This window comes from Ursus americanus, chromosome 3 (assembly GCF_024610735.1).
Source record: "Ursus americanus isolate L20-20 chromosome 3, mUrsAme1.1.p, whole genome shotgun sequence".
Taxonomy (NCBI): domain Eukaryota; kingdom Metazoa; phylum Chordata; class Mammalia; order Carnivora; family Ursidae; genus Ursus; species Ursus americanus.
This window is the reverse complement of record NC_142129.1, coordinates 20,545,411-20,572,147: the sequence shown is the minus strand read 5'-3', so window position 1 is coordinate 20,572,147 and position 26,737 is coordinate 20,545,411. Positions and strand designations below refer to the sequence as shown.

At 44.8% G+C, this 26,737-nt stretch overlaps 1 long non-coding RNA gene and 1 pseudogene across 9 annotated transcripts in view; one reads left to right on the top strand and one right to left on the bottom strand.

Moving 5' to 3' along the window:
• LOC123788940 (uncharacterized) overlaps window positions 1-26,737 on the top strand; it is a 450,302-nt gene that overhangs the window by 282,674 nt on the left and 140,891 nt on the right. For 7 of the 9 annotated variants that reach the window (XR_015723826.1, XR_015723824.1, XR_015723829.1 and 4 more), the window contains one exon: window positions 24,879-24,977. The exons of the other annotated variants lie outside the window; for them this stretch is intronic. This is a non-coding gene — a long non-coding RNA (uncharacterized LOC123788940). The remainder of the gene's footprint in view (window positions 1-24,878; window positions 24,978-26,737) is intronic. 9 annotated transcript variants of the gene reach the window in all.
• On the bottom strand, window positions 16,330-16,879 carry LOC123789664 (protein LZIC pseudogene; annotated as a pseudogene).

The window sequence follows — 26,737 nt, the reverse complement described above, 5'->3', positions numbered from 1 at the left end:
CAGACATAATAATTTCAAATGTTAAAAACAACTTTATGCTAATGTATTAAAAAAACCTACCTGAAATGAATAAGACTGATCCAACAACAGCAACAACAAAAATAGATAATCTGATTAGATTAACCAGAAGGAAAAGAACTGATCCCTAAACATGCTCCACTTTTAGATGATTTTACTTTTAATTTTTTTTTTTAAGATTTTATTTATTTGTTTGACAGAGAGAGACAGCCAGCGAGAGAGGGAACACAAGCAGGGGGAGTGGGAGAGGAAGAAGCAGGCTCCTAGCAGAGGAGCCTGATGTGGGGCTCGATCCCATAATGCCAGGATCACACCCTGAACCGAAGGCAGATGCTTAACGACTGCGCCACCCAGGCACCCCTTGCTTTTAATTTTTAAAGGAGCAAATAATTCCACTGCCATTCAAACTATTTCAGAGTAGAGAAAATAGTGAAACCTTCACATTCGCTCTACAAAACAAGTATATCCAGACTTTGAGAAAGGTATTATAAGATAGAAAGTTACTAACCATTTTCACTCTATGTAGACACAGAATTTCTGAGGTGCTCACAAATCAGTTTCAACAAGTAAAGAAGAAGGGCACTTTATGGTGATTTTGTTGGGTTATTCTGGGAATATAAAAATCATTTAATATTAAGAAATAGAAGATTATATCAGTCAGCCTAAAGAGAAAATCTCCATCATCTCAGTAAATGTCTAGAAGGCATTTCAGAAAACTTCTGTACCAATTATGAGTGAACAGGTGAAATAAGCTAGAAATAGAGGATTCTTTAAGTGATGAAGAATATTTATATTAAACAATAGCACATATCATATTTAAAGGGAAAACACCAGATGTATTCTAGTCAAAATCAGGAATGAAATAAAAATACCTGTCTCACTATATTAATTAATTAGTACCATCCTGGATAATTCTAGCCAGCACAAAAAGATAGGAAACAGAAGTAAGATGGGTGACCAGAAAGGAAATAAAAAATGCCACTACTTGCAGTTAATACAATTGTCTACCCAGAAAACCTAAGAGAATCAGACCACAAACTATTGGAACTAATAATAAATTGGAAAGACGGGTGACTATGAACAAATATACAAAATAAGCACTTCCCCAATTTAACATCAATAATCAGTTTAAACATACGATAGACAACACAGTCCTACCTAAAACAATTATAAAGGTTTAACACACTAGGAATGATTCAATAATGAGTAAGCTTCCACTGATGAAGATAAAGGAAGAGCAGAATACAAAACCTCCAGACCAGAAGACTGAACGTTGAAGAGAGGCCAGTTCTTCCCCAGGTTCATTGATAGGTTGAATTAATCTTCAGTACAAATTTCAGTGGGAGTTGCTTTCACATCTGAAAAATATCTGAAAAAGTAATAGATGAAAATAGTCAACTGTATTTTTAAAGAAAAGTACTGATGGGCTTATTTTTCCTTCGGGGAGCAAAATACGTTGAAGTGAAGTGGTCCTAAATTAGGATTTTACTGGAAATTGATTTGGCCGATTATATCAAACAGCTTTAACTCTATCACCCAGTAATTCCACCTTTAACCTAATAAAAATTTCAGAGATGCAGATAAAGTTTTTTGTACAGGAATGTTCATTATGGAGGTGTTTATCATACTGTTTCCAAAATCTGCAAAAATTGAAATTCATTCAGTCAATGATGAACACACTTAAAAATACATATTATTCAGCCATTATGGTTATGAAGAAGATTCTTTAAGAACATGCAGCATATTGTATTTCCCAAAGATGGCCATCTTCCATCCTACATGTCCTTCTGCTATGTGACCTTGTAGGGATGGAGACTATTTCTCCATCTCCTGGAATGGGGCCGGGCCCTGATCCACAAAATTGTGAGCAAAATAAATTATCATTTTAAACCATGAAGTTTTGGTGTACTTTGTTACACAGCAACAGACAAGTGGGAAAATATGCAAAGGTGTTTTAGGTACATTAAATGAAAAACTGTTACCAAACAATATATCCTGTATAATTCACTTAAAAAAGTAATGCATAGTACGAAGAATGAGTCATGCCAAGATGCTGGCTGTAGCAATTTTGGATCACGGGATTAACTGTGCTTCTCTTTTTCTCCTTGGAGCTGGACCGATTTCTGAAACTTCTACAATGACTATGTATTGTTTTATAATAAGAAAAAAAAACACCCGAATATAAAATCATGGTTTTGAAGACATTTTGATGACAGATAGACTCACAATACAGCATTACCTGAAAAAAAATGTGCTCCAAACACTGCATGTGAGAGTTTTCCTATTCCTTGGACCTTGTGTTTTCAAGAAGGAACTTTGGCAAGAAAACGCATTCAGCTTTTCTCTCCATGTTTTTTCTCATTTCCTTCTCTGCATGACAGAAGGAATGATTTTCTTTGCTGGTGAGATAAATGCTCTTAGATTTCACTGCTCCTAATTCCTCCTTCGGGGGAGTGTGAGAGTACAGTGGCTGCTCCCCAGTGGACAGACCTGGATGCTGGGAGAGGTCTGCCCCACAAGTGGAAAGCGTGTGTGCAGAAGGTGGGGCCAGTTCTGCCTCTGAGATCGGCTCCACCCCTGCTCTGGAGATTAGAGAGTCCGAAGCAGCAAAATCATCCCACGGACAGCTGACTGGGGAAGGGTCTGCCTTAAGACCCCCATTCCAACCAAAGACTGGGGTGGGCATGGGATGAGAATTAGAAGTCTTATTTGTCCGCAAACCCCAGCCATGTTCTCCCAGCTTCCCCTGCCAGAATCCTTACCTAAAGCCTATATTTATTCATCAAAGGGAAGAAGAGTGATTGATAATTAGCTTCAAAATGTAACAGTATCTATAAATGAACCCAATCTCCTTTTACATATTTAAAAGCTACGTATTTATAGACAGATACAAGTTGTTTATATTACATATCACAAGAATTGTGGAAGAAAGCACATAAAAATACTAAAAGTGATCTCTCTCTGGATGTTGGGATTGTGTATTTATTTATACTCTCTGTAATGTACAGTGCAGCATAGATTACCTTTACAATCAGAAGGAAAATCATTATTAATTTTAAAAACAAAGTAGTATTCTCTGAGATTGCTTTATAATCTCGTGTATCTGGGCTCTTGAGACAGCTGTTGCTGTGCTACCTTCAAGGTCATGCAGGCTCTGCTTCTCAGCATCCTTTGGGAATGCCAATTTTCCAAAATAAAATCCTAGAATAATCAGAAGAGGCATGTAGGCTGGGCCTTTTGTAGTTTTGGGAAATGAAAACACTTTATCTTCTACCATCATGTGAGCCATTTGCATCATTTGGAGAACATTTGTGTTGACTGGTTATATCAGTCAGGAAAACAAACATAATTAACAGAGAGAATTTAATATAAGGATTTACTTAAGCAGGTGTTAGAGAACAGAAGGCGAGAAGGGAACATTGAGGTAGCCCAGAGTTATAATAACTGCAGAAAACAGCTGCCGTCTCTGTGGCTGGGGCAACAAGGGAAGAAGCTGGGAGCTGGGAAGAAGGGATCTGCAGGGCTGCGACCTCAGAGCACAGGGGACAGCACAATGCAAAGATTTAGGAGGTAATGAGTTTGGGGTATCCATAGCCTTTGTTGGTTTTCAAAATTTTATTTTAAAATTTTTACTTATTATTATTTTTTTATTGAAGTAGAGTTAATGCACAATGTTACATGAGTTTCAGGTGTACAACGTGGTGATTCAACAACTCTGTAGGTTAGGCTCTGCTCACCACAAGGGTAGCTGCCATCTGTCACCACACAGCATTACTACGGTGTCATGGACTCTCTCTATTCCCTATGCTGTGCCTTTTATTCCCATGGCTTATTCATTCCATCACTGGAAGCCTGTACCTCCCTCTCCCCTTACCCCATTTTACTCATTGCTCTCCTCCCCTCCCTGGCAACCACCAGCTTGTTCTCTGTATTTATTGGTCTGTTTCTGTTTTGTTTTTCATTTGTTTTGGTTTTTAGATTTCATATATTTGCTGTCTGACTTATTTGACATCAGCATAATACCCTCAAGGTCCATCCATGTTGTCTTAAGGGGCAGTATCTCACTCTGCTTTTATGGTTGAATACTGCTCCATTTTGTGTATGATCTTTATCTGTTCATCTTTTGATGGACTTTTAGGTTGCATCCTTATATTGGCTGATGTAAATAATGCTGGAATAAATAAACATAGGTGTGCATCTATATTTAGTGTTTCTGTTTTCTTTGAGTAGTGGAATTAATGGGTTCCCAGTAGTGGAATTAATGGGTTCTATAGTATTTCGATTTTTTTTAGGGGGGGGAACCTCCATACTTTTTCCAGAGTAGCTGCACCAACAGTGCACGAGGGCTCCCTTTTCTCCACATCCTCACCAACACTTTTCTTTCTTGTCTTGTCGACACTAGCCATTCTGACAGGTGTGAGGTGATTTCTCATTGTGGCTTTGATTTGCATTTCCCTGATGATGAGTGAGATTGAGCATCTTTTCATGTGTCTGTTGGCCATCTGGATGTCTTCTTTGGAGAAATGTCTGTGCAGGTCCTCTGCCCGTTTTTAATTGGATTATTATTATTTTTTTTTGGTGTCTGTTTTTTTTTTAAAGCCTTTTTTATTTTGAAATAATTATAGACTTACAGGGAGCTACAAAAACAGTACCCCTGTACCAATTGTGTCATCTTCCAGCTTTCTCCCAATAGCAACATTTGTACATCATTAAAACCAGGAAATAGATTGGCACAATATGATTAATTTGATTACAGACCTGGACTGGTTTTTGCATTTCCTCATTTTTTTATGTCTTTGTGTATAATTTTATGAGATTTTATCACCTGTAGAGATTTGTATAACCACTGCCACAATCTAGATATCACATCCCATCATCACAGAGAAACTCCTTCTTGCTGCCTCTTCATGGTCACACTATCATTCCAGAACCTCTGGCAACCGTTGTCTGTTCTCCAGCTTTCTTTTCTTTTCTTTTCTTTTTTTTTTTTTTTTAAGATTTATTTATTTATTTATTAGAGACAGCCAGCGAGAGAGGGAAGACAAGCAGGGGGAGTGGGAGAGGAAGAAGCAGGCTCCTAGTGGAGGAGCCTGATGTGGGGCTCGATCCTGGAATGACAGGATCATGTCCTGAGCCAAAGGCAGACGCTTAACGACTGCGCCACTCAGGCGCCCCGTTCTCCAGATTTCTATAATTTGTTTAATTGTGTTACCGATTGAATTATGTCCCCCAAAAGTTTATGTTGGAGTTCTTACCTCCAGTATCTCAGAATTGACCTTATTTAGAGACTAGGTCTCTACTGAGGTAATCAAGTTAAAATGAGGTCAGTTGGATGAACCCCAATCCAACATGACTAGTCCTTCTAAGGGGAGGTTTGGAAACATACATGACCACAGGGAGAACACCACATGAACGTAAAGACAGACATTGGAATGATTCTTCTATAAGACAAGAAATGCCAAAGATTGCCAACAAACCACCAGCAGCTAAGGGAGAGACATGGAAAGGATTCTTCCTCCCAGCCCTCAGAAAGAACCAATCCTGAAGGCACCTTGATCTTAGACTTCTGGCCTCAAGGACTGTGAGAAAAGTGTGCTTTGTTACTACAGCTCTAACAATACAGCTCCAACTAATACAGTAAGTTTATGCAATTTAATTTTTAATAGTAATCATGCTTAAAATTAGCTCGCAAAATTCCTGAAATTCTCTTGAGCAAGCTTGCTCCAATACATCATTGCAAGTAAGGAAGCACAATTAGGCTCATTCTGGGAGCATGGAGAAAAATGGTAATTGGAACCAAGCTGCCACTTACTTCCAGAATGGAGAAGCTCTGCTGGTGAGACACTGGTAGGATCCGGAGGCAGACAAGTAGGATCAGGTAACTACTTCCTCCTGCAGCCAGACTACCCAGTGTCCTTCTAGCGCCCCCTATCGTCTAGTATGTTGAGAATCTAGCTGGCTAAGCAGGGAAGGTGGCTTTGGGAGCCTGAGCATCCCTGTCACAAAGCATAGAACAGAAGGGTAAGTTTGGAGCTGAGAGATAAGAGCTGAATATTCAAACACTGGATTTTTTTTTTTTAAAGAAGACTGTTCTAGAGAATAAAAGACTGGAGAACAAAAGTCTTTTTTATTTAGCTCAGCTATCATTATGGGTTCTCCTCTGTACCATGAAGCTGCTGGCCAAGGGGACAGATATTTCTGGTTATTACATTCATATTTTATAACTTATTTTGAGAAACTTTAGCACATATACCTTATTTTGAGCGGCTTATTAAAAAATACTCTTGTTTCAAAAAACAAGTGTGCTGCCTTTTGCCTTGTGTCATATTCCCAAGAGCGGGTTGACTATATTCTCTCAAGAAGGTTACTTATTTTGATAATAAAAAAGGTATGGGAAAGTAGGATTTGATATATGAAAATTTAATTTGCAGAAAACAACTTTTTGAGAACCTATGTGTTCTTTAAATACAGTGAGATTGCCTTGTGATGCCTGGAAATCCACCACTCCCCTTGAAAGGAAAAGCAACTTCTTAGCAGGGCTTTGAGGGAAAGGAAAGGACTAATTCACTCATTGGTAGGCTGGCTCCCCGTGTGGGTTAATTCTTTCCTTACTAAGTAGCCTGAGATGAGTAGAATTGCTCTTTCTGGCTCCCCAGGACCAGCCCAATATCTTTCCTGCCAGCTCTGAGCATAGTGCAGTCCCCCATCACATCCCACTAATGATCCAAACTGCTACCACGGCATCTGTGCTTATGACTTTTAGACACACCAGCGAGGAGGATTCCAACCTGGGAGAGGCATTTCTGCTAGAGCCGACATCTTTCCTACTGCACACCAACCACTTCATTACCTTCTCGGGCATCTTATTTCCAGCTTGTCCCTGCAAAACAAATGAAAGTTTAATACCCATCCCCATTATACATGTAATGCATGGTTCTTGCAGAAATCTTCCGAAATAGAGAAAATTGTGGAAAATAAAATGCAATTTGAGGTTGTGTGGCTTAAGTTTAATAGGGAAAGGAATCAGATGTATGTGTTTTCTCAAAAGATGTGATCTTACCCCCCGCCCCATGGAAATATATAGCTTGAGGGACAGTGAGCAAAATGTGATGTCAGTAGCCCTTTTGCTCCGTACCTTGGCGCCGGGGGAGAGCCTAGAACTGCCTCATGGACCTGGCAGGGAGTCTCAAGGGCTCTGCTCTTTGACAGTTCAGTTTTGGAATGGTGGCGTATTTTGAAAGAATCCTCCAGGTGGCCATCATGCCAGGACAAGACCAATTAGAGAAAGTGGAATACTTTGTCATAATGGTCACCACTAAGATCTCAGTTGGGATGGCGAGCTGTAGATGTATTACTCCAATGGGTAGTTTGGGGGAAATACAGTGATGGGGAACTCATTGGAGAAAGAGACTGTGGGAGTGTCCATCCCTCCCAGCGTTTTCCACCTCCCTCACGAGGTTCCTGGACCATAGTGGTGGTCCCTAACTTCCCTTCTCTCTCCCTCTGTTCCTCCTTTCCCCAAGTGGTAGGAATTAGCCCTTCAGTGGTTTATCTCCAGCCAGGACCTGCCATTCATATGTAGATCTGTTCCCCTGTCAAGGCTAAATTGAGATGTCACCTTAGAGAAAACTGGCTCTGAAGGAAAGGGAGGGGAGGAGACAATAATTAATATGAAATTTTGACTGAAGTTGCTTCGGTGTTTTGCTCTTTAGCAAGGAGCTGAGAGGTGGTATAACAGCAGTTAAAGCAAGGACTTTGGGTTCAGACTTGGGATCCAGTCTCAGACCTGCCAATTACTTGCTGTGTGACCTTGGCAAGTTATAACCTCCTCATGCATCAGTTTCCTCATGTGTAAAAAATGGGGCAAGTGCCGTTTTTGCAGTGTTTTCAGTGTAAAAGAATACAGGTTGTAATACACATGGTATTTAATCCAGCACCCCCACACGGTGATCACACAGTAAGTGGGAAGCAGTATTTAGAATGGGATTCCAGGAAAGAAGAGATGTCAGCAACCACCCACACCCTTCGTAGGGGTGGGGAATTGGGGCAAGGTGGCCAAGGGTGCAAGCCCAGGAGCTCCACCTCTTTTTTTTTTTCTTTTTATTTATTTATTTATTTATTTTTATTAATAGTGATTTTTTATTATATTATGTTAGGAGCTCCACCTCTTGTAGACAACTTTAGTAGTGATTGATGGGTTTGGAGCTGCTGAACTGGCATATGGGCTCATGTCCTGCAAATTTGTCTTTCACTGTGTCCCTGAGGTCTGGATTTCCCTATCCCCATTCCCAGGCATGAGACATATCCCTGGGAGGAAGACTGGAAAGAAGAGGAAAAGAGATTGTGGGAGCAGATACTACAGAGAGATCAGAAATTCAAAGGGCAGTGGGGTCCTAAGAGGCAGCAAAGTCCTGTGAGCTTCCAAGGTAAATAGCCTGTGCAGCCCAGGGTGGACATTGGCATCGTCTGAATCTGCCCCACCTTCAAGATCAGTAATTTAAAACTCCTAATCTTCAAGGTCATGGTAAATACTTAATCACTAAACTTATGTGGAGCCTAAGCATTGCCCAGCAATTACCCTCTACCTCCTGGTCCATTTGCCCTTCCCTCTCCCAGATGACCATTTTGTGTTTCCCTCTCTTCTCAGTCTCTCTTCTCCCCATCCCTCTCTTTACTCTCCATGGATGCTCTTTTTTCCCATTTTACTGAGAAAAATGAACACCATTGGCAGAGAACTTACAAAAGCTCCCACCCACATATGGACCCACCTACCCACATTGCTGTCTTATTTCCCACACTAGGGGTGAGTGGTCTCTGCTCCAGCCTTACACCAACCCTTCCACCTGAAGACTTGCTCCCTTCCCCTCTCCTACTCAAGAGCATTGTTACAGTGGTTCTCATCCTTCAGTCTTGAATCGTTCATTTGTATTCACTCTACTCATTTTATTTCTGTATTATGCCGACCATTCCCATCCATGTTTATATATGTTGCTATTTCTTTCATTTCAAAAGCCCTCAAATCTATTTTGGGCCTCACTCTCCCTTCCAGCTATCACTCCATTTATCTCCTTTGTTTTACAGTGAAACTCCTAGAAAAGTTGTCCATACCCACTGGTTCCCATCTTTCTCCTCTGTGGATTACTGTGGAAACGAATCTTTTCAAGGTCAGCAGTGATGTCCACACTAATAATCTGGTGGCCATATTCCTTGGTTCTCATCTAACGACCTATCAGCTGAATTTATTTTTTTTTTAAAGCTTATGTATTTATCTGACACAGAGGGAGAGAGAGAGAGCGAGCACACAAGTAGGGGGAGCGACAGGCAGAAGGAGAGCAGAGAGCCCAACTTGGGGCTCGATCCCAGGACCCTGAGATCATGGTCTGAGCCAAAGACAGTCGCTTAACTGACTGAGCCACCCAGGTGCCCCCATCAGCTGCATTTAATTTGGTGATTACCTCTCTCCACCTTGAAGTGTTTTCTTCTCTTGGCTTCTAGGACAACCCCTTTGTTCTGGCTCTCCTTCTTCCTGCTGGTCCCTTCTCCTCAGTCTCCTTCACTGGCTTCTCCCATCTTCCTGCCCTCCAAACCTGGGGATGTCCCAGGGCCTCATGCTCAGACCTTTTCTTTTATAAACCCTTACTCTCAAGGTGACCTCATCTAATCCCATTGGTTTTAAATAATCATCTATTTAATTACCATCCATGTGCTGATGGCTCAACATTTTCTATCTCCAGCACTGACTCTCTTTGGAACACCTTACCCCAGCAGTTGCATGACCGCTCTCTTAGGCACCTCCAACTTAACAGGCTAGAATCAAGCTAGTGATCTTCACCCAAAACTTTCTCCTCCCACAGACTCTCATCTTGGCTAAAGATAATCTTCACCTTCTCAGTTCCCCAGACTCAAAACAATGGAGTTCACCTTGATCGTAAGGGCACTAATCCCATTCATTGAAGGCTCCATGCTATGAGTTAATCACTTCCCAAAGGCCTCATTGGGATTTAGGGTTTCAGTATATGAATTTTGGGAGGACATGAATATCCAGTCCTTTGCACATACATCAGTGAACCCTTAAATTAGAGCTTCAGCTCATACTCTGTACTGGGCTCTTTTTTTTTTTTTTAAAGATTTTATTTATTTATTCGACAGAGATAGAGACAGCCAGCGAGAGAGGGAACACAAGCAGGGGGAGTGGGAAAGGAAGAAGCAGGCTCATAGCAGAAGAGCCTGATGTGGGGCTCGATCCCAGATTGCCGGGATCACGCCCTGAGCCGAAGGCAGACGCTTAACTGCTGTGCCACCCAGGCGCCCCCCTGTACTGGGCTCTTGACCCAAGTGTGCGATACCCCTGCTTCTCTCAATCCTACCATATCTCCATTTGCATTTCCCAAAGGTATCTCAGACTCAACAGGCTAGGGCCGACTCATGGTCCCCTCCCTCTGGGAGCCCCTGCCCAGTTCACATCTAATTTTCTGTTTTTCGTTTTCGGTGTTCCCTGTTTCTGTGAGTGATCCTGCAGTCCATTAGGTCAGAAATCCAGTTTTCCTTGAGACTTCCTTCTCTTTCGTTATGTCTATCCAATCCACCATAAATTCCTATTGATTTGGTTTCTGAATATCCTCCCAGTGTGTCCACTTCTCCCTGTCTCTGCTGCCAGCTCCCAGCTCCCCGGCTAGCCCCAGCTCCCCACTGGCTTCTCAACTCTTCCATGACTTCCCCAAGCACTGTAGTTAGAGTGATCTTGGGCAAAAGCAGATGCCATCATGTGAGTCCCGACCTCTAACCCACCTCCTACTTACAACCTTGAACAGCTCGCTTTTCCTCCTGGGATTGAACCACGTTCCTTGGTGTGGCCTATGAGGTGGGGCATGGTGTTTCCTGGCTAACTTCCTGACATCGTGCTCCTCTCTTTGCTTCATTCTCTGCAGCTGCTGCCCTGACCTTCCTAGAATGTTGCTCCGCTTTGCTGAAAGATCTTTACACCCGTTCTTCCTTCTGCCTGGAAAGCTACTCTCCTCTCTTTGCCTGCTTAACCACTACTAATCCCTCAGAAGCCAGCTGAAGCATTGCCTCTCTGGGGAAACCTACCCACATTCTAGTCCAGTGCTAGCTTCTTAATTATATTCTGAAATAGAAATTTCTGGGCGCCTGGGTGGCTCCGTCGGTTAAGCGTCTGTCTTTGGCTGAGGTCACGATCCCAGAGTCCTGGGATCGAGTCCCACATCTGGGTCTCTGCTCAGTGGGGAGTCTGCTTCTCCCTCTCCCCTGCTCATGCACATGCTCTCTGTCTTTCAAATAAATAAATACATAAAAATGAAATCTTAAAAAAAGGAAATTTCTTTGTAGTACTCATGCCGCTTTGTATTATACACTCACAGTTGTGACTTTTAAAATAAATTAATATATGTTTTCTTTACTACACTAAAAGCTCTGTTAGAGTATGTGTTGTATCAGATTTTGTTTACAGCTGTATCCCCTGGGCCTACCTTAGTGTCTGACACTAAGAAGGTGTAAAGAATATTTTCAAATGATCAACTGAGCACAAATTGTAATACATGCTAAGAAAGAAATTACCAGAATGCAGAGGTAGAAAATGTAGCTAATTGGGGTGGTCAGGGAAACCTCTCTAAAGCCATAATATGTAACTGAATTCCGAAGGAGGAGAAGGAGGCAGCCAGGGGAAAAGTGGGTGAATGTATGTATCTCTGGGAAAAGGGATGACTATAATCAAAGGCCACGAAGTAGAGAGTTCTGTATGTTCAAGGAAAAAAGAGGCCGGGGTAGGAGAAAAATCGAGGATTGAGTATTGGCTTTATTAACTATGAGATGCCCATGAGATATCCAAGGGGGCATTTTAAGGAGGTGGTTGTGTATGTGGGTCTGGAACTCAGAGGAGTGATGTGGGTTGCAGGTCTCAGTTAGGGAGTCATCAAATTATGGATGGCACTTAAACCACTTGGGAATGTATATAATCACCTATGAGCATGTGTAGACCAGAGCAGAAGACTAAGCCCTGGGAAATTCTAACGTCTGGAGGTCAGGTTATGAGATGCTTACAAAGAAGATTGGGAAGTGACCAGGGTGGAAGAAGGACGCCCAGGGGAAGGCAGGCTTGTGTCAATAAAGAAGATGTTATTGCTTGAGCCAAATGAGGCTGAAGGGCCAAGTTCTCAAATGTACTTAATACCACTCAGCTGTACACTTAAAATGGCTAAAATGATAAACCTTAGGTATATTTTACCACACACAAGGACATGTAAAAGTAGCAATCTGTGTGACTTATGCTGGCTGAAAGTGCGTTGTGTCAGGAGCTCAGAATGGAGAAGATGAAGGGGCTGAATGGGCCAAGAGTTAAGGCCACAGTCCCGGGCACACTTGGAGAGGAGGGCCTAGCGCAAGGCCACGAGCAGCCACAGGGCAGAGGGGACATCCTGGACACGCTGGTCTCGAGCCTGGAGAAGTACCCGGCCAGATTGTCAAGGCTTCTCCCTTCTCACGGCAAGCTGCTCTCCTGACTCTGGGGAAGGGACACTGGCCTGGGCTGCTGTCTCCTCAGAGGCCCCGGTGGGGATGCTGCATGTCTTCACGGCCAGCCTGTGTCTGATGACCATGAACTCAGAGCACTGAACAGACACTGAATTTTCTTACCAGCTTCTCCATCATGGCCTGTGTCGACTTGAAATAAATCTGCATTGCTGGTGCCCAGAGATTAGAGAGGCCTTCCAGAGGCCTTCCAGCCTCCCGCACAGTGAGAAATGGGATGTGGAGGACAGGGCTATGGAGCCTTCCTTCATCGCTGGATCCGGAGAGGCAACTTGTGTTTCAGAAAGGAGACAGTAAGTGGGCACAGACTTATTCACTGATTCAACAGATATTTACTACAGGCTGACTCCATACCTAGCACTGCCAGGCCCCATCCAGACTCCTGCCCTTAGGGAGTTTGCATTCTAATGAGACAGATGGCAATAGGCAAAACACAGAAACGAGTAACACGCTGGTGGTGTAAGTGGTATTCAGACGAATAAAGCACAATAAAGAGATAGGAACTGTGAGGAGGGTATTATTTTATGCATTAAGTTAATATTGCATAAAACTAATATGCATTATATTAATATTGCACAAAATAAATGCCATGCATTACATAAAGGCACAAATGATATAATTTCATATGGTGATCAGTCTTTTCTTCATCTGTTTGAGCTGCCATAACAAAGTGCCGTAGACTGGATGGCATATGAACCAGAGAAATGTATTTCTCAGAGTTCTAGAGGCTAGAAGTCCAAGAGCACGGTGCCAGCATGGTAGGGTTCTGGCCAAGGCCCTCTTCTGGGTTGGAGACTGCTGACTTCTTGCTGTGTCCTCACAGGGCTTTAGAACTCTCAGGGGCCTCTTTTGTAAGAACACTAGAACCGTTCATGAGGGCTCCATGCTCGTGACCAAGCACCTCCCAGAGGCCCCCCCTTCTGATACCATCACATTGGGCATTAGAATTTCCACATAAGCATTTGTAGGGGGAGACAGACATTCAGACTATAGCAAAGACAGTGAAGAAATTAAAGCAGGGCCAGGTACTAGAGAGTACCACTGGGGGCAGGGCATTTGGTGTAGATAAGGTGAACTTGGACACAGTGGTACATCTGATCAGATACTTAAGTGATACGGAGATCAGTCCCAGCAGCAGGAACACCAAGGAAAAGGTCATGAGACAGGACAGGTTGTAGGGATAAGCAAGGTGGCCGCAGAGGCCGGGCAGAGGGTGGGGAGGGTAGGAGGAGGATGAGGAGCTGGGGCAGGAAGAGGCAGGGGTCGTGGAGAGCAGGTTGACTTTATCCTAATGTGATGGGAGTTTTAAGTGGAGGGTACACATAATCTGACTCACGTTTGGAACAGCGCGTTCCGCCTGCTCTGTGCAAGTTCACTGTGGGGAAGCAGGAGCAAATGTAAGCAGGCTCTTAGAACAATGTGGCAAGACATGGTGGGGACTTAGTCCGAGATATTAATGGTGAGAGGGATGAGAATTGGTTGGATATAGGCATGGAGCAACTGCAAGAAAAAATATATAAAAATAAGGTGAATTAACATCGATTGAGCCGTGCCCCATGCCAGCTGCTCCCCTAAACCCCTTAATTCTCATAACGACTCTGAAAGAATGTCTCCTTATCCCTGGTTAGCATCTGGGGAAGCAGAGGCTTGTGAAGGGAAGCCCCATGGCCAAGGCTGCTGTTTGTAATTAGTGCAGTTGTCACTGAAACCCTGGTTGCCTTGGCTTCTGCACTGCACTGTGTAGTATCCCTGACTGGTCAGTGCAGGATGGAGGTGAGGCAGGAGCCACACCACGCAGAGGAGGACGGGCATAAGGGGGAGGAGGCAGAGAAGGAGAGAGATGGGGTGTAGGCAGCCAGCTTGGGTTCTGTTCCTCCTCACCCAAAGACTGGGGTCTGCAGCCTGTGGCGGGGACGGAAGTCCTCAGGGCAGTTCCCTCCAAGGGCTCTGTGAGGTCAGGGCACCCACAGCCCTGCTTGGGTCTCCAGGTATCCAGAGTGGAAGACAGAGAAATTCTACCCATTTTTACTTCGATCGGAGCACCACGAGGGCTCTGGGGCATGGAATGCCTGGTGGGATGATTCTTGTGGGTCTGGATTTCTAGAAACACTTGCCTGGAGGCATTTGACAGTGTTCTGAGCTTCTGAATAAGCTCTGGCCAGTGAAATTTGAGTCATTACTGTTTGTGTGACCTCACAAGCCAGAATATAAAATTCTTCTCTGGTCACATGGTCAGAGTGTCAGATTGATAATAGTGGTTTAAGATCATTTAAAACTACACGGTCAGGGGCGCTGTGTGGCTAAGTTGGGTAAGCATTTGACTCTGGATTTTGGCTCAGGTCATGATCTCGGGGTGATGAGATGGAGCCCTGTATCAGGCTCCCTGTTCAGCGGGGAGTCTGCTTCTCTCTCTTCCTCAGCCTTCACTCCTGCTTGTGCTCTCTTAATCTCTCTCTTTCTCTAAAATACACAAGTAAATCTTAAAAAAATTAAATAAAACCACAGGGTCAAATCCACACACAGATGTGCCTGAAAAGAAAGGTCAAAATCTTTCTTAGACCTAATTCCATTCCATACAGCAGATCCCCAATGCCACATCAGAACAGCAACTAAAGGAGGGGGATAACATCCAGGCAAGAGCCCCCATAAGCAGCTGGAAACACTTGCAAGAGGGTGTTATCAGAATTTACCCCTCAGTGGTTGAAGTTGTGGGAGTGGCTAGGACTGTCCCGTGAGAACAAGATGTCTGTCATCTCTTACTGCCTCTAGGCACTGTGCAGTTACATTCTTGTGCAGAAGCACCCTAACCTCCAAGTAAAAGTCACACATCAGTGCGTCGTGTGGAAGCATCATCTTATTAATAACTTGTGTTGAGCGTTGGGAAGTCCATTCACATCCCCGGTGTCATGTGCCACTGTCACCGAGTCCCGAAGGAAGCAGAACAGATATTTGTTACTAATTTACTGCTCTGCAAAGGTGCCCAACAGCCTTTGTCATCAGGGAACCACAAATCAAAAGCAGAGTGAGATCACCCCACATCACCCCATAGGGTGACTATAAAAACAACAGCAACAACAGCAGGAAATCCCATGTGTTGGTGAGAACGTGGGGAAGTGGGAGCCCTGGTGCATCCGTGGTGGGGTATAAAATTGTGCAGCCACTTTAGGGAACAGTCTGGCAGTTTCTCAAAAGGTCAGTAGAACCCACTATGTGATTCAGTAATTCCACTTCTAGGCATGTGTTCAAAAGAAATGAAAGCAGGGCTCGAACAGATCCTTGTGCACCCATGTCCACAGCAGCCAAGAGGTAGAAACACCCAAGTGTTTCCAAACATGAAAGATGTAACGAATAGGGTCCCATGCATCCCTCATCCCAACCTGTCTAGGATCACAAAGCACCATGAGGAAGGATGTAACCAGAAGCCACAACTATTTTTTTCAGTCACCGTTTCTAGAGTCTCTTGATTTCTTTTCTTTTCTTTCATTCTTTTTTTTTTAATCGACTTTATTTATTTGACAGAGAGAGAAACAGCTAGAGAGGGAACACAAGCAGGGGGGAGCGGGGGAGGGAGAAGCAGGCTCTCAGAGGAGCAGGGAGCCCGATGCGGGGCTCGATCCCAGGACGCTGGAATCATGACCTGAGCCGAAGGCAGACGCTTCACGACTGAGCCACCCAGGTGACCTAGAGTCTCTTGATTTCTTTGCAATGAAAAATCCCTAGAAGACAAACGCCATGTAAAGCAAGAAAGTCCCAAGCTACCATGCCACATCATTTTTTTGTTTTTCCAACCTCAAAACTTGTCAATACCAGAACTTTCCCTCCAAAGCCAAGGTCTGTAGAGACTTTCTCAAACTGGCTGAGTAGAGTGCACCTGCATTTGCTGAAAGGGGGCCTCATTATCTGCAGTCAGCTTCTCTCCAAGTTTCCTGAGAGCTGTTAGTATCTCCACTTTCTGTTGGGTATGCAGGTCTCTTTCCAGCTTTTCCACTGTGAGATCTCCATCCGTCTCCACTTACCTTGTCCGGAGCTGACCTGGTCATTTCTTTGCAAGTAATCTGATGACGTCTGTGGTCTTAAAGGCCTGACTGATAGCTGCCTGGATGGCCGGTTGCATTCCACTTGGCTTCATCTACCAAAGTCATATCTCCAGACATGATTTCCTTCAGTGGAATCATTAAAGTCACTTAGTTGCTCCACAGTTTCCTTTACTGGTTTCTTCCTATCCATCTGTATCAAGTTCCTCTCTCGTCTCTTCGTACCCAGTGCTGACCAGCCCCAAAGTGCATAAACTTCCTACTGTGGAAGTTCTAAGTGTCATGCAATTGAGAAAGGTGAAATTGTTCATCAGGACTACAAGAGGCTCAAAGTTCAAACCACTCAGGGTGGAGCTGGCTGCGGGTCCCGGCCTGGCAGACACTCGTAGTGGGAGCACTTCCCAGAAGGTACCATTTCAAAACGATTCCACTTCACTTTAAACTATTTAGAACTCTTATTTTTAAAGAGAAAGCAAGAAATTGGTCCGAAGTAATAAGATCAAGTACCAGCTTCCCCCTCACTCCTTCAAAAAACTGCTTTCTGGCTTGTTCTTCCGTGATTGCCAATCTTCAGATGCACAAAGCACAAGCCATTTAAAGGCCAGTGGCTTTTGCATGATGCCAAATATATATATACTGATGGGAAGTTTGGAAGGGCGAAAAATTAATCAGACATAGACAGCCTGCTAATTAAGACAATCAGAAACACCAATTTAGAATTAGACGCTTTGTTTCCTGCCACCTGGAAATGGGTGGGAGGTTGGGATGGAGCTCGGGACTATCAGCCAAATGTCCCCACACTGAGGAACCCTTTTACAAACCCTTTTACAAACTCTGTTCACCTCTGAACCCCTTTTCGTGTCCCACCCCCGTGTCCCCTCCAATGGTATTTGATGTCACCGTGCTGAAGCAGGACCAACCACTGGGCCAGGACATCTAGTCTTCTGTTACCTGGTGGTACCTCAGTTTCCAAATTATCCCTCCCAGATCTCCATTCCGTCCCACTCCATGGAAAAGTCCAGTTGATAAGGAACGGCCCATCTAAGCTGGTTGTTAAGAGAAAAGTATCCAAGGAAACTGCTTCATACTTCAGTGTGAATCACTGTTTTGCACAAAGATGTTTGATGTCACAGAGATGTTTTGTTTTTGGAAAGTATAGCTTGGTAACTCACATAGGTGAATATTATGAAGGATCCCAAAATGAGGATTTTTTTCTCATCTTTCAGGTTTCATGTATTCATTCAACAAGCATTTCAAAAGTCCTTTCCCTGTGTCAGAAACTGTGTTAGGTGCTGGAGTTATAAATATTATTAAAAAATTGCTGTCAGTGTAGGGGATAGACAATGGTGATACATTTTGATTAAGGCTATAATAATGACATAATGTGAACATTTATCAGGACTTTTATTATAGGGGATGTTAAATGTCCTTGTCTTTTTTTCTTTTTTTTAAAGATTTTATTTGTTAATTTGAGGGAGAGAGAGAGAGTGTGAGCAAGAGAGAGCGCAAGCCAGGGGAAAGGCAGAGGGAGAAGCAGACTCCCACTGAGCAAGGAGCCTGATGAGGGCCTCGATCCCAGGATCCCGGGATCATGACCTGAGCCTAAGGCAGACGCTTAACCATCTGAGCCACCTAGGCTCCCTGTCCTTGTCTTTCGAGTCTGTCGAACTCAGGATCTTTCAGTGACACCCACAAGCATCCTCCGCGAGCACGTCGCCTACTGGAGAGCAGAGATCACTGGGCCTGTCTGCATTGTGTATTGGGGAGTGCCTAGCACAAACCAGGCGTGTAGAGGGCATTCAGGGAAAATCCGTAGAACGAATGAATAAATGAATACATTTGGACAGGGGGCCCAGGTCCCTAACACGATGAATATGGATGGGGCTGCACTCCTGTGGGGAGTCAGGACTTTCCGTGGCCTATGCACATGTATGCTTGCTCCGTCAGCCTCCTCTGCTCTAGCAAGAGTCCCCCTCTCCTGTGGCCCTGGTGCTTTGCTCGCTGTTAGATTATTTTCATCCACATGCCTTTCCTCTCCAGCTCTCATCCATTGTCTTTGCTACACTTTGCAGCAAACCGCAAAAGGGTTGTGTACACCTGCTACCTCCACATTCTCGTTTCCCCACTCTCTCCAGTTCACTTCAGTCAGCCTTCACTCCAGTCCCCCCACCGGGCTTGCTCCTGTAAAACCCACCTCTGCCCTCCGTGTTGTGGAGTCAGTGACTCTAGTGCCCATCTCGCTTCCATAGCAACAGTGTAGGCAGGGATGATCTCCCCTTCCTCCTCGACACGGCCTCTCCACCTGGCTTCCACTCTGGCCCCGTTTCTGGCTGCTCATCAGACACTCCTTGTAGTCTGCTCTCCTCCTCTGCTTCCCTCCTTCCTTCTCTTGAGTTCTTGAACCTGGCCTGTCCACATAGCCCCATTAACCTCACCCCACCCCCTCTCCTGTCGCCCTCAATTCTCTCTGTCCCTTTTACCCTTCTCTCCTTTTTCCTTTTTGCACACACTTATCAACCTCTAACATGTTATACAATTTACATGTCATTGTGTTTATTGTGTGGGGGTACCCTGTCCCCCTCCCCTGCCCCTTGGTAGAGTGTAAGCCCATGAGTGGGGCACATTTGTCTGTTTTGCTCACTGCTGTATTCCAAGTGTGGAGATCAGTGCCTGGCATGTAACACGTGCTCAATAAATAGTTGTTGAGTAGTATTTATTACGAGCGGCCATTTATTAGTGAATGTTTTCAGAAACGGTGGTTTTTGCTTCTCTATATCTCGGGTAATATATACCCGGCATCAGGGAAGGCTCCACAGAGGAGCTGACATCTGAGCCGAGTCTAAGGGAGTGGAGGAGAAATTCATGGGATGGAGAAGGGCTGAGGGGAGGCAGTCCAGGCAGAAGAAACTGTTTCTTGGATGCAGGGAGACGCTTGAGGCACGTGGGTTAGGGCTGGCATTAGTTCGGCGTGGGCCAAGAAAAGTGACAGGGAAGAGGCTAGAAGAGTGGGTAGCCATTGGGGATGGCAATGCTGTGAATGAGCATAGGTGCCATTCACAGATTTCTGGGGCGTCAGAGACAGGCTTCAGCTCTGAGTAAAGCAGACTTGCTTCTGTCACACCACGCCCATGGGCTTTTCAGAAAAATAATCCAGGATCTTCCATACTTTTCCTCAATACTTTTGTCAAGACTGCCCCACCATAAATAACAGAGCTGCTTGAATTCTGGGGTGTCTGACCAAGATGCTCTGGGCCACAGTGCTTTCTAGAGGCCCCTCGGGATGGCAGGTCACAGCCTGTGCTCCTCAGCCCCAAAGCCCCTCTGTGAATAACCATATGGTGAGAGTCAGAGCAGCAGAACCCCACCCCAGCAACACCAGTGCCCTCCTGACCCCTGGAAGCCTCCACGACCTTCCTTCCCTACGCTGCCTGGGGGGATGGCTGAGACCTGGAAGCACAGAGAAGCATTTACATTTCTCCCCGCCTAGTGTACGCACAGCTTTTTGGGGCCTGAGTAAGGACGCGTGTAAGAAGCTTCTGGTCCAGGAGGAGAGGGTGGAGGCAGGTAGATCTCCTGCCCGAAGCAGCATGGTGATAATACCTTCAAATATGGGAGGGAGTCTGAAGGGAAGAGTGTCCACTTCCAAGTGGAGAGCTCAGGGAAGACTTCATGGAGGCAGTGGCATTTTTTATCATTCTTCGTGAAAAATCAGTGGGGAGATGGGGAAGAAAACTCTACAACAGGAATGTGTGGACATTTGCAGGCAGACGGACTCAAGATTAGCACTAATGTGAGCAATCTATTAATTGTATAAATTAGCAATTGTTTCTCAGGCTGCCAAAAAACCCAGCCCTAGCAGATGTTGTCAAATGTATCCATTTTGTCCTATAATCTTTAAATAATCTTTTCATAAAGTGGCATCTGAAGTAAAGACCTAATCCATCCTCCCCCGGTAGGAGGGGAATTATCTTTCTGATGGTATAAAATAATCCTTTTAGGTGACATGAAACCAACTCTCAGCCTAAATCCCTTCTTTTTCCTCCCCCACAGGTGCCATCATTACTGTTAAGAACTGCATTTAAGAAATAAGAGGGAGACTGGAGGGGTTATTTTGAGCCTCAAATAGTATTAAGTTGGAACCTGAATCTTCTAAAATGACAGCCTGGCTTCTCAGCAGCCCTGCTGAGGCTCTTGCTGCTCCCTACTGGAGGGGAGCCTCCATTTCTTGGGCGAGGAGCCAGGGGTCCTGGCCCACTCTCCAGAGGCTCAGCCTAAGAGGTGCTTGGGACAGTGAGAGGTTAGGTGGGGAAAGCAATTCAAGACAGGGAAGAAAGTATTGGCATTAAAGCATTTTAGAAGTGGTGGTAACAGAGATAATCCACTTACCGATGCTGTCTTTGGAGGGGAAGATGGTCCGGCTGGGTGAGGAGGACACACAGCTTAGAAACGGAAACCCCTGTTCTAACCCCAAAGTTCTAACTTTGCTGCTTACCAGTTGTGTGGTTTGGGGACATCCTTTTCCTTTTTTAGAATTTGTGCAATGGGAGCAACATTAGAAAACCCTTTCTTATAATACACAGGTGGGAGAAAGGTACATAGGTAGTAAATGAGGACACCCAGGACAGAGAGTATAGGAGCCATACCGGAGGTCAGTGTGCTGGTGAGGTCTGGAGCTAAGAGCTCTTTAAATGCTGGGATCCTCTTCCTGTTACTGCAGGCATGTATCCACTTTGTAGGATAGCTTTATTAGGGCAGAACTGAAGCTAAGGGTTGATTCACCTATCATCTGCTTTCTTTTCCTGCTCATATCATGCAGATGAGCACTCTGGCTGGTAATGTAATTAGTCCCTCTATTATTTTCTCTCCCATACTTAATACCAACTATCCATCTATTCACTGGAATGAGATTTACTGAGCACATGCCATGTGTCTATCGGGAAAGACGTGCTGTGTGGAGCACTGGGCACTCAAACAAGAAAGGCTGCTGGGTCAGCCCTTGAGAATCGCATAGACAAACCTGTACCCGAAGAGCATACGGTGCCATGTGATCTTATAAGAGAGGTTTGCATCAAGCACATCATTAGAGCTATTTTCTTGTTTTCAGGAGAAGGGTGGGGAGGAGTAGGGAGAGGCTACACAGAGGGAGTGAGAATGGCAGAGAAGGCTGCTCTGATTAGGTGGGTCCTGATGGGAGTGTGTGCATATGTGCATGTTCCTTCTCGTGTGTTTGGGGAGGCAAAGGGCAGAAGGGGGAACGGCATTCCAGGGAGAGGGAGCACTGAGTGCAAATACATGTTGGATCTGCTGCCTTGGTTCAGTGTGGCCGGATGGGGTGAGGGGTCTGGCCGTGGGTGGCAGATGCACTGGGAAGTTGGCAGGTGCCAGAACACAAAGGTATCTCATGGCCTCTAAAGAGTTAAACTTTATCTTGGTGCTCCTTTTAAATCCTTCTAAACAGGGGAGTGACATTATCAGATTTTAGAAAGATAATTCTGGTGGCAGCGTGCAACACAGATGGGAGGGGAAAGAATTGGAAACAGGGAACCCTGTTCTGCAAAGATTGTGATAATCCAGGCAACGGATGATGAGGGCCTGAGTGAGGGCAGGTGCGTAGGAATGAGGACGAAGTAGATTAGAGAGAGATTTAAAAAAAGAGAATCAGCCTGGTGACTGATTGGGAATGGGGGAAGTGAGTGAGGGGGAGGAGTAGAAAAGTACTTGAGGAGTCTGGTTGGGGTGACAGGGTGAGGGATGGAGTCATTAATCAGGAATAAGATGAGGACAAAGTTGGGGTAGGAGAAGAGGGGACAGAATTATGAATTCTGCATTGGGTCTCTTGAGTCAGGAATTCTGGGAAGAGGTGTCCAGTTGGCAGTTGGAAATGAGTTTAAAGTTTGGGAGAGACTTTTATTTATTCATGACACAAATGTTACTGATTGTCCGTTATGTGTCAGGTGACCTTGTAGTGTCTGGAGATAGGGCAGTGACTGTGATGGACAAGATCTCTACTTTCACGAAGTGTTCATTGCCAAGGAGGGAAAAGAAATAACAAACTAGTGGACAGATGCAAAGTAAGACAGGGTAACGTGACAAAGAATAGCTAGGGGACTACATTAGAGAGGGTCCAGGTCAGGCATTTCTTAAGAAGCTAGTATTCAAACCAAGATCTGAATAATGAAGAAGGGCCAGCCATGTGAAGAACTCAGGGAAAAGCAATCCAGATAGAGGAATCAGTATTATGCAAAGGCTTTGAGGTGAGAAAAAACATGGCATGTTCAAGGAAAAGAAAGCAGGCCAGGGTGTTTGGAATGTAGTGGGTGAGGGAAGGGAAGGTAGGACATGAAATTGGAGAAATGGTCAGGGGTTAGATCGCACCATAGAATATGTCAGTCAGATGAGGCTCCTCTGAATGTTAACAAATAACCCTCATATCTCAATAGCATCTCATAAAGAAGGTTACTTATCACTCATACTACATGTTTATTGTGGATTGGCTACAAATCTTCTTCACTCCAGGACCCAGATAGATGGGACAGCTCCCACCTGGGACACTTCGGGTCTCTTCGCAGAGGGAAGAGAGAAGGTGGAGGGAGGATCATGTGATGGCCTTACAGCTTCTGCATGGAAGTGGATGTGCCATTTCCATTGGCCAAAGCAAGTTACATGGCCAAAAGTGATGCCATCAGGGGTGGGGATGCACAGTCCTCCCACAGAGAGGAGCAGTGGGAGTTGCGATCAGCAGTGCAGCCTTCCACGTAGGCTATGGTGAGGAGATTCGATTTTATTCTAAGGACTATAGAAAGCCATTAGGAATTTTTTTTTTTTAAAGGCAGAGGGTATTATTGTAGGTTGCCAAGGTAGGCTAAAAAGTAGATCAAGAGTGAAAATAGGAGATATGAGAAGCAGAGCAATCTGGGAAAGTACGTGTTAGATATGAGCCCATGGCAAGGGAGTTCCTTTAGGGTAGAGCCCTGAAAATACTATCAGGAGCAGGCCCTCTGAGGAGACACACTGTGGGGATGACTTGGCCTCATCGGCTCTCCATGTGATTAAGGCACTCGAGAATGGTCTTTGGACAAGGGACCTTGGAATAGCAGTGTTCTGCCCAAGATCACAGCATTCTTCCCTAGGAGTCTTCTAGAGAAAGACACTCATGATGAAACTTGTAGAGGGAAAATAACACCTAAATGCTAACGAGGGTGGACCCTGAGCCACAATAGAGAGGGTTTTGTAAATTAGGCTGGAGGAAACAGAAGTAGCTGTGGCTTTTGCTTTCTCCTCCTCCCCACACCAAATACCTTAGGAAAAGATTCAATCCTGGTCATGAATCTTCTTTCTTTTCCACTTGGAACGGAGAGACAGGAGGGTAGGATGGGTGGTATGCTCAAGGATAGCACGCCCCCAAGGCAGTATGCCACCAAGCTGAAGGGAAAAGAGAAAGAAAAAGCAAGATGCCTAAGAGCTCCCAGTGCCGTGTAGACCAGGAGCAGACCCCCGGCACACCTGTAGGGTGGAGCAGCTCCATTCACAGGTAGCCCAGTCCAAACTACTGAAGCGACAACGAGTCTGGATCAATCTTACTCTCTGCAGGGTGGGCTGAGGAGGGGGTGAAGGGAGAGAGTCCCTTCCCTCACCTGCTATCTCCTGGGACCTAATGCCTCCAATCCTGGTGGGGGAGAATGAAAAAAGCCAGACAGAGGAAGAGAGTTTTGACCTTTTAAGTTCTCTGACCAAAGCTCCCCCTGCTGGTGGCTCCATTGCAGTTACTCAGTGCATGTCTGAAACATGCCAGGGGGTCCCAGAAGTGAGTGGGGACACATGGCCAAAATATCCAGGACAATTGATTTTGCCACCTGGGGGTTTTCTCTGAGCACCAAATCTTAGCTTCTGTTTTTATAAGAGAATGTCACAGCTCTTTAACTAAAATTATAAATGTCTCATGGGCAGGGCCCATAATTAATACCACGTTGGACCCTGTCCTTTCCCACAAGTCTAGCACAGGCCAGTCAAAAACAAGTTAAATACTTCTACGAATGAATGAGCAAGTGACCAAATGACTTCCCAGAAGGCTTATCCAGAAACAACACTTGTGTTCCATCTCTCCCACTGGCCATGGTGTCCGTGATGAACTTCATGTCCATATGAGAATGCAGATGGAGAGAAGGAAATTTATTATGCTGTCGGAGAGGGAAAGCAACAACGTAGGCCTTCTGATTCTCTTCCTGCTGGCTGGGCCCTATGGCCAACAGTTAGAAAATGACAACGTGTCTCCGTTTCCTCTAGGGCTCAAGGGACCATGACAGGCTCAGGCCATTACCCATGGAGCTGGCCAGGGAGAACCTACCTGTCAAATTGGCTGGAACGTAGCAAGATAAACTCCTGGTGAGTCCTTCTGTGACACCCTGGGGCTTTGGTGACAGAGTTAATTAATCAAGACACCAATGTCAAAATTAAAGTGAGCAGGAAAAGTCAATTAGTGATTGAATAGCTACGAAGAGACATATTTTAATGAGGTTCCCTCTAATTTGGGCTGTTCCTTGCCCCTCCTTATTAGGCGTGGTCATGCTTCCTTTTTCTGAGTACTGTGGGGGTCAGGAAGAGGGAGGGACGAGGGGTGTCTCTCTAATTTACTCAGGGGTGGATGGCGAGAGTTCTCTGCTGTCTGCAGTGTGCCAGGGCCCCATAAAGCTATTTATCATCGCTTTGAATTCTTTACAGCTGGACGTTCATTTCGATTTGTAGTCACCTCCTCAGCTCCCCTTCAGCAGGCTTGGCCAGGGCTCCTGAGAGGAGATCTGAGCTGAGAGGGGGAGACACAGGCCGGCCAGGAAGGCTGGAGCTGGGCTCTCCAGGGATACATCTGCCACCATTCCACCCTCCACAGCCTCCTCTAACTCTATTTGCTTCTACAGGGAGACGGGGAGATTAGGATGTTTCTCAGGCGTTCCAAACCCTTGTCATGGTTAATAAAGGTCTGGCAGGAACCAGAGCTGGGATGGCTTAGCAGGCTCTGGTGCTGGGGACTCAGGGAGGGAACGTAGGTGTAGCTATCGTTCCAGCCGCCTAGGTGACACCAAGGAGCCCAGGGACCGAGAGAGACCAGACTGAGGGTCCCTGCTTCCTGCTCTTACTTCCCGCATGGCGGGGGGTGGGGCGTGCGGACAACGTGACTGATGGGTGCAAGGTCAAGGGATGGGAAGTGGAGCATGGATGGCTGGAAGAAATGCTCAGTGGGAAGCCTCTGGCTGCATTTCCCTGACCTTGACTTGGGTCAGGCTTGGGTCCAGAGCTTCAGGAGGGCTTGAGCCCGAAATTGGGATCTGAGTTTACCATTTCTTTTTTATCACAAAATAATACAGATTCACCGTAGGAAAAGCGGACAAAGAAGAAGCAGTTTGACCTTATCTCGCTACCCAGAGACTAACCACTGCTAGTCTTTTCAGATGCTTTCCAAGTAAATAGATTTAATGTTTGACATTAATCTACATACAGTTTAGCTGTGTATTAGGATTCCGTCTGGGAGGCACAAGTATTTGGGTCATTGGGAAGGCCCATTCCATTCGTTAATTTGTTATATTCACAAGTGAAAGTCCATTCCCGTCTATTTTCTAGAAATTAAAAACTGTTGGGCAAACTGAGGTCCTTTTTATACAGGAAAAATCATGAAAATGTAATCATGGGTTTCCTGTGCAATAAAACAATTTAAACAAAGAAAATGATGGAAGGACATAAATGATAAGAGAATCACTGCAGGAAAAAACCTTGTTCTTGGATAGAAAAATGTAATAATGTGAAGTTATCAAGAAAAAAAAAGGAAATCTAAAAAAATTGAAAACATTTTAAAGGAAAGAAAAATATCAAAATGCAGATAACCAAGATGAAAAGAAAAAATACTTTCACACGCCCAACATAAGAATGACTTATCATTACAGTTTCTTTCTTTCCTTTGCTTTTCTCATTTGTGTGTTTTTTCAAGGACGTGAAGGCTTATAGCATAAACATGTCTTTAGCTTGTTATGTAATCATGACAATATAATTTTTTAAAATAAAGAATTATTTATTTATTTTAGAGGTAGAGAGGATGTGCAAGGGGGGGGTGTGCAGAAGGAGAGAGAAACTTAAGCAGACTCCGCACCCAATGC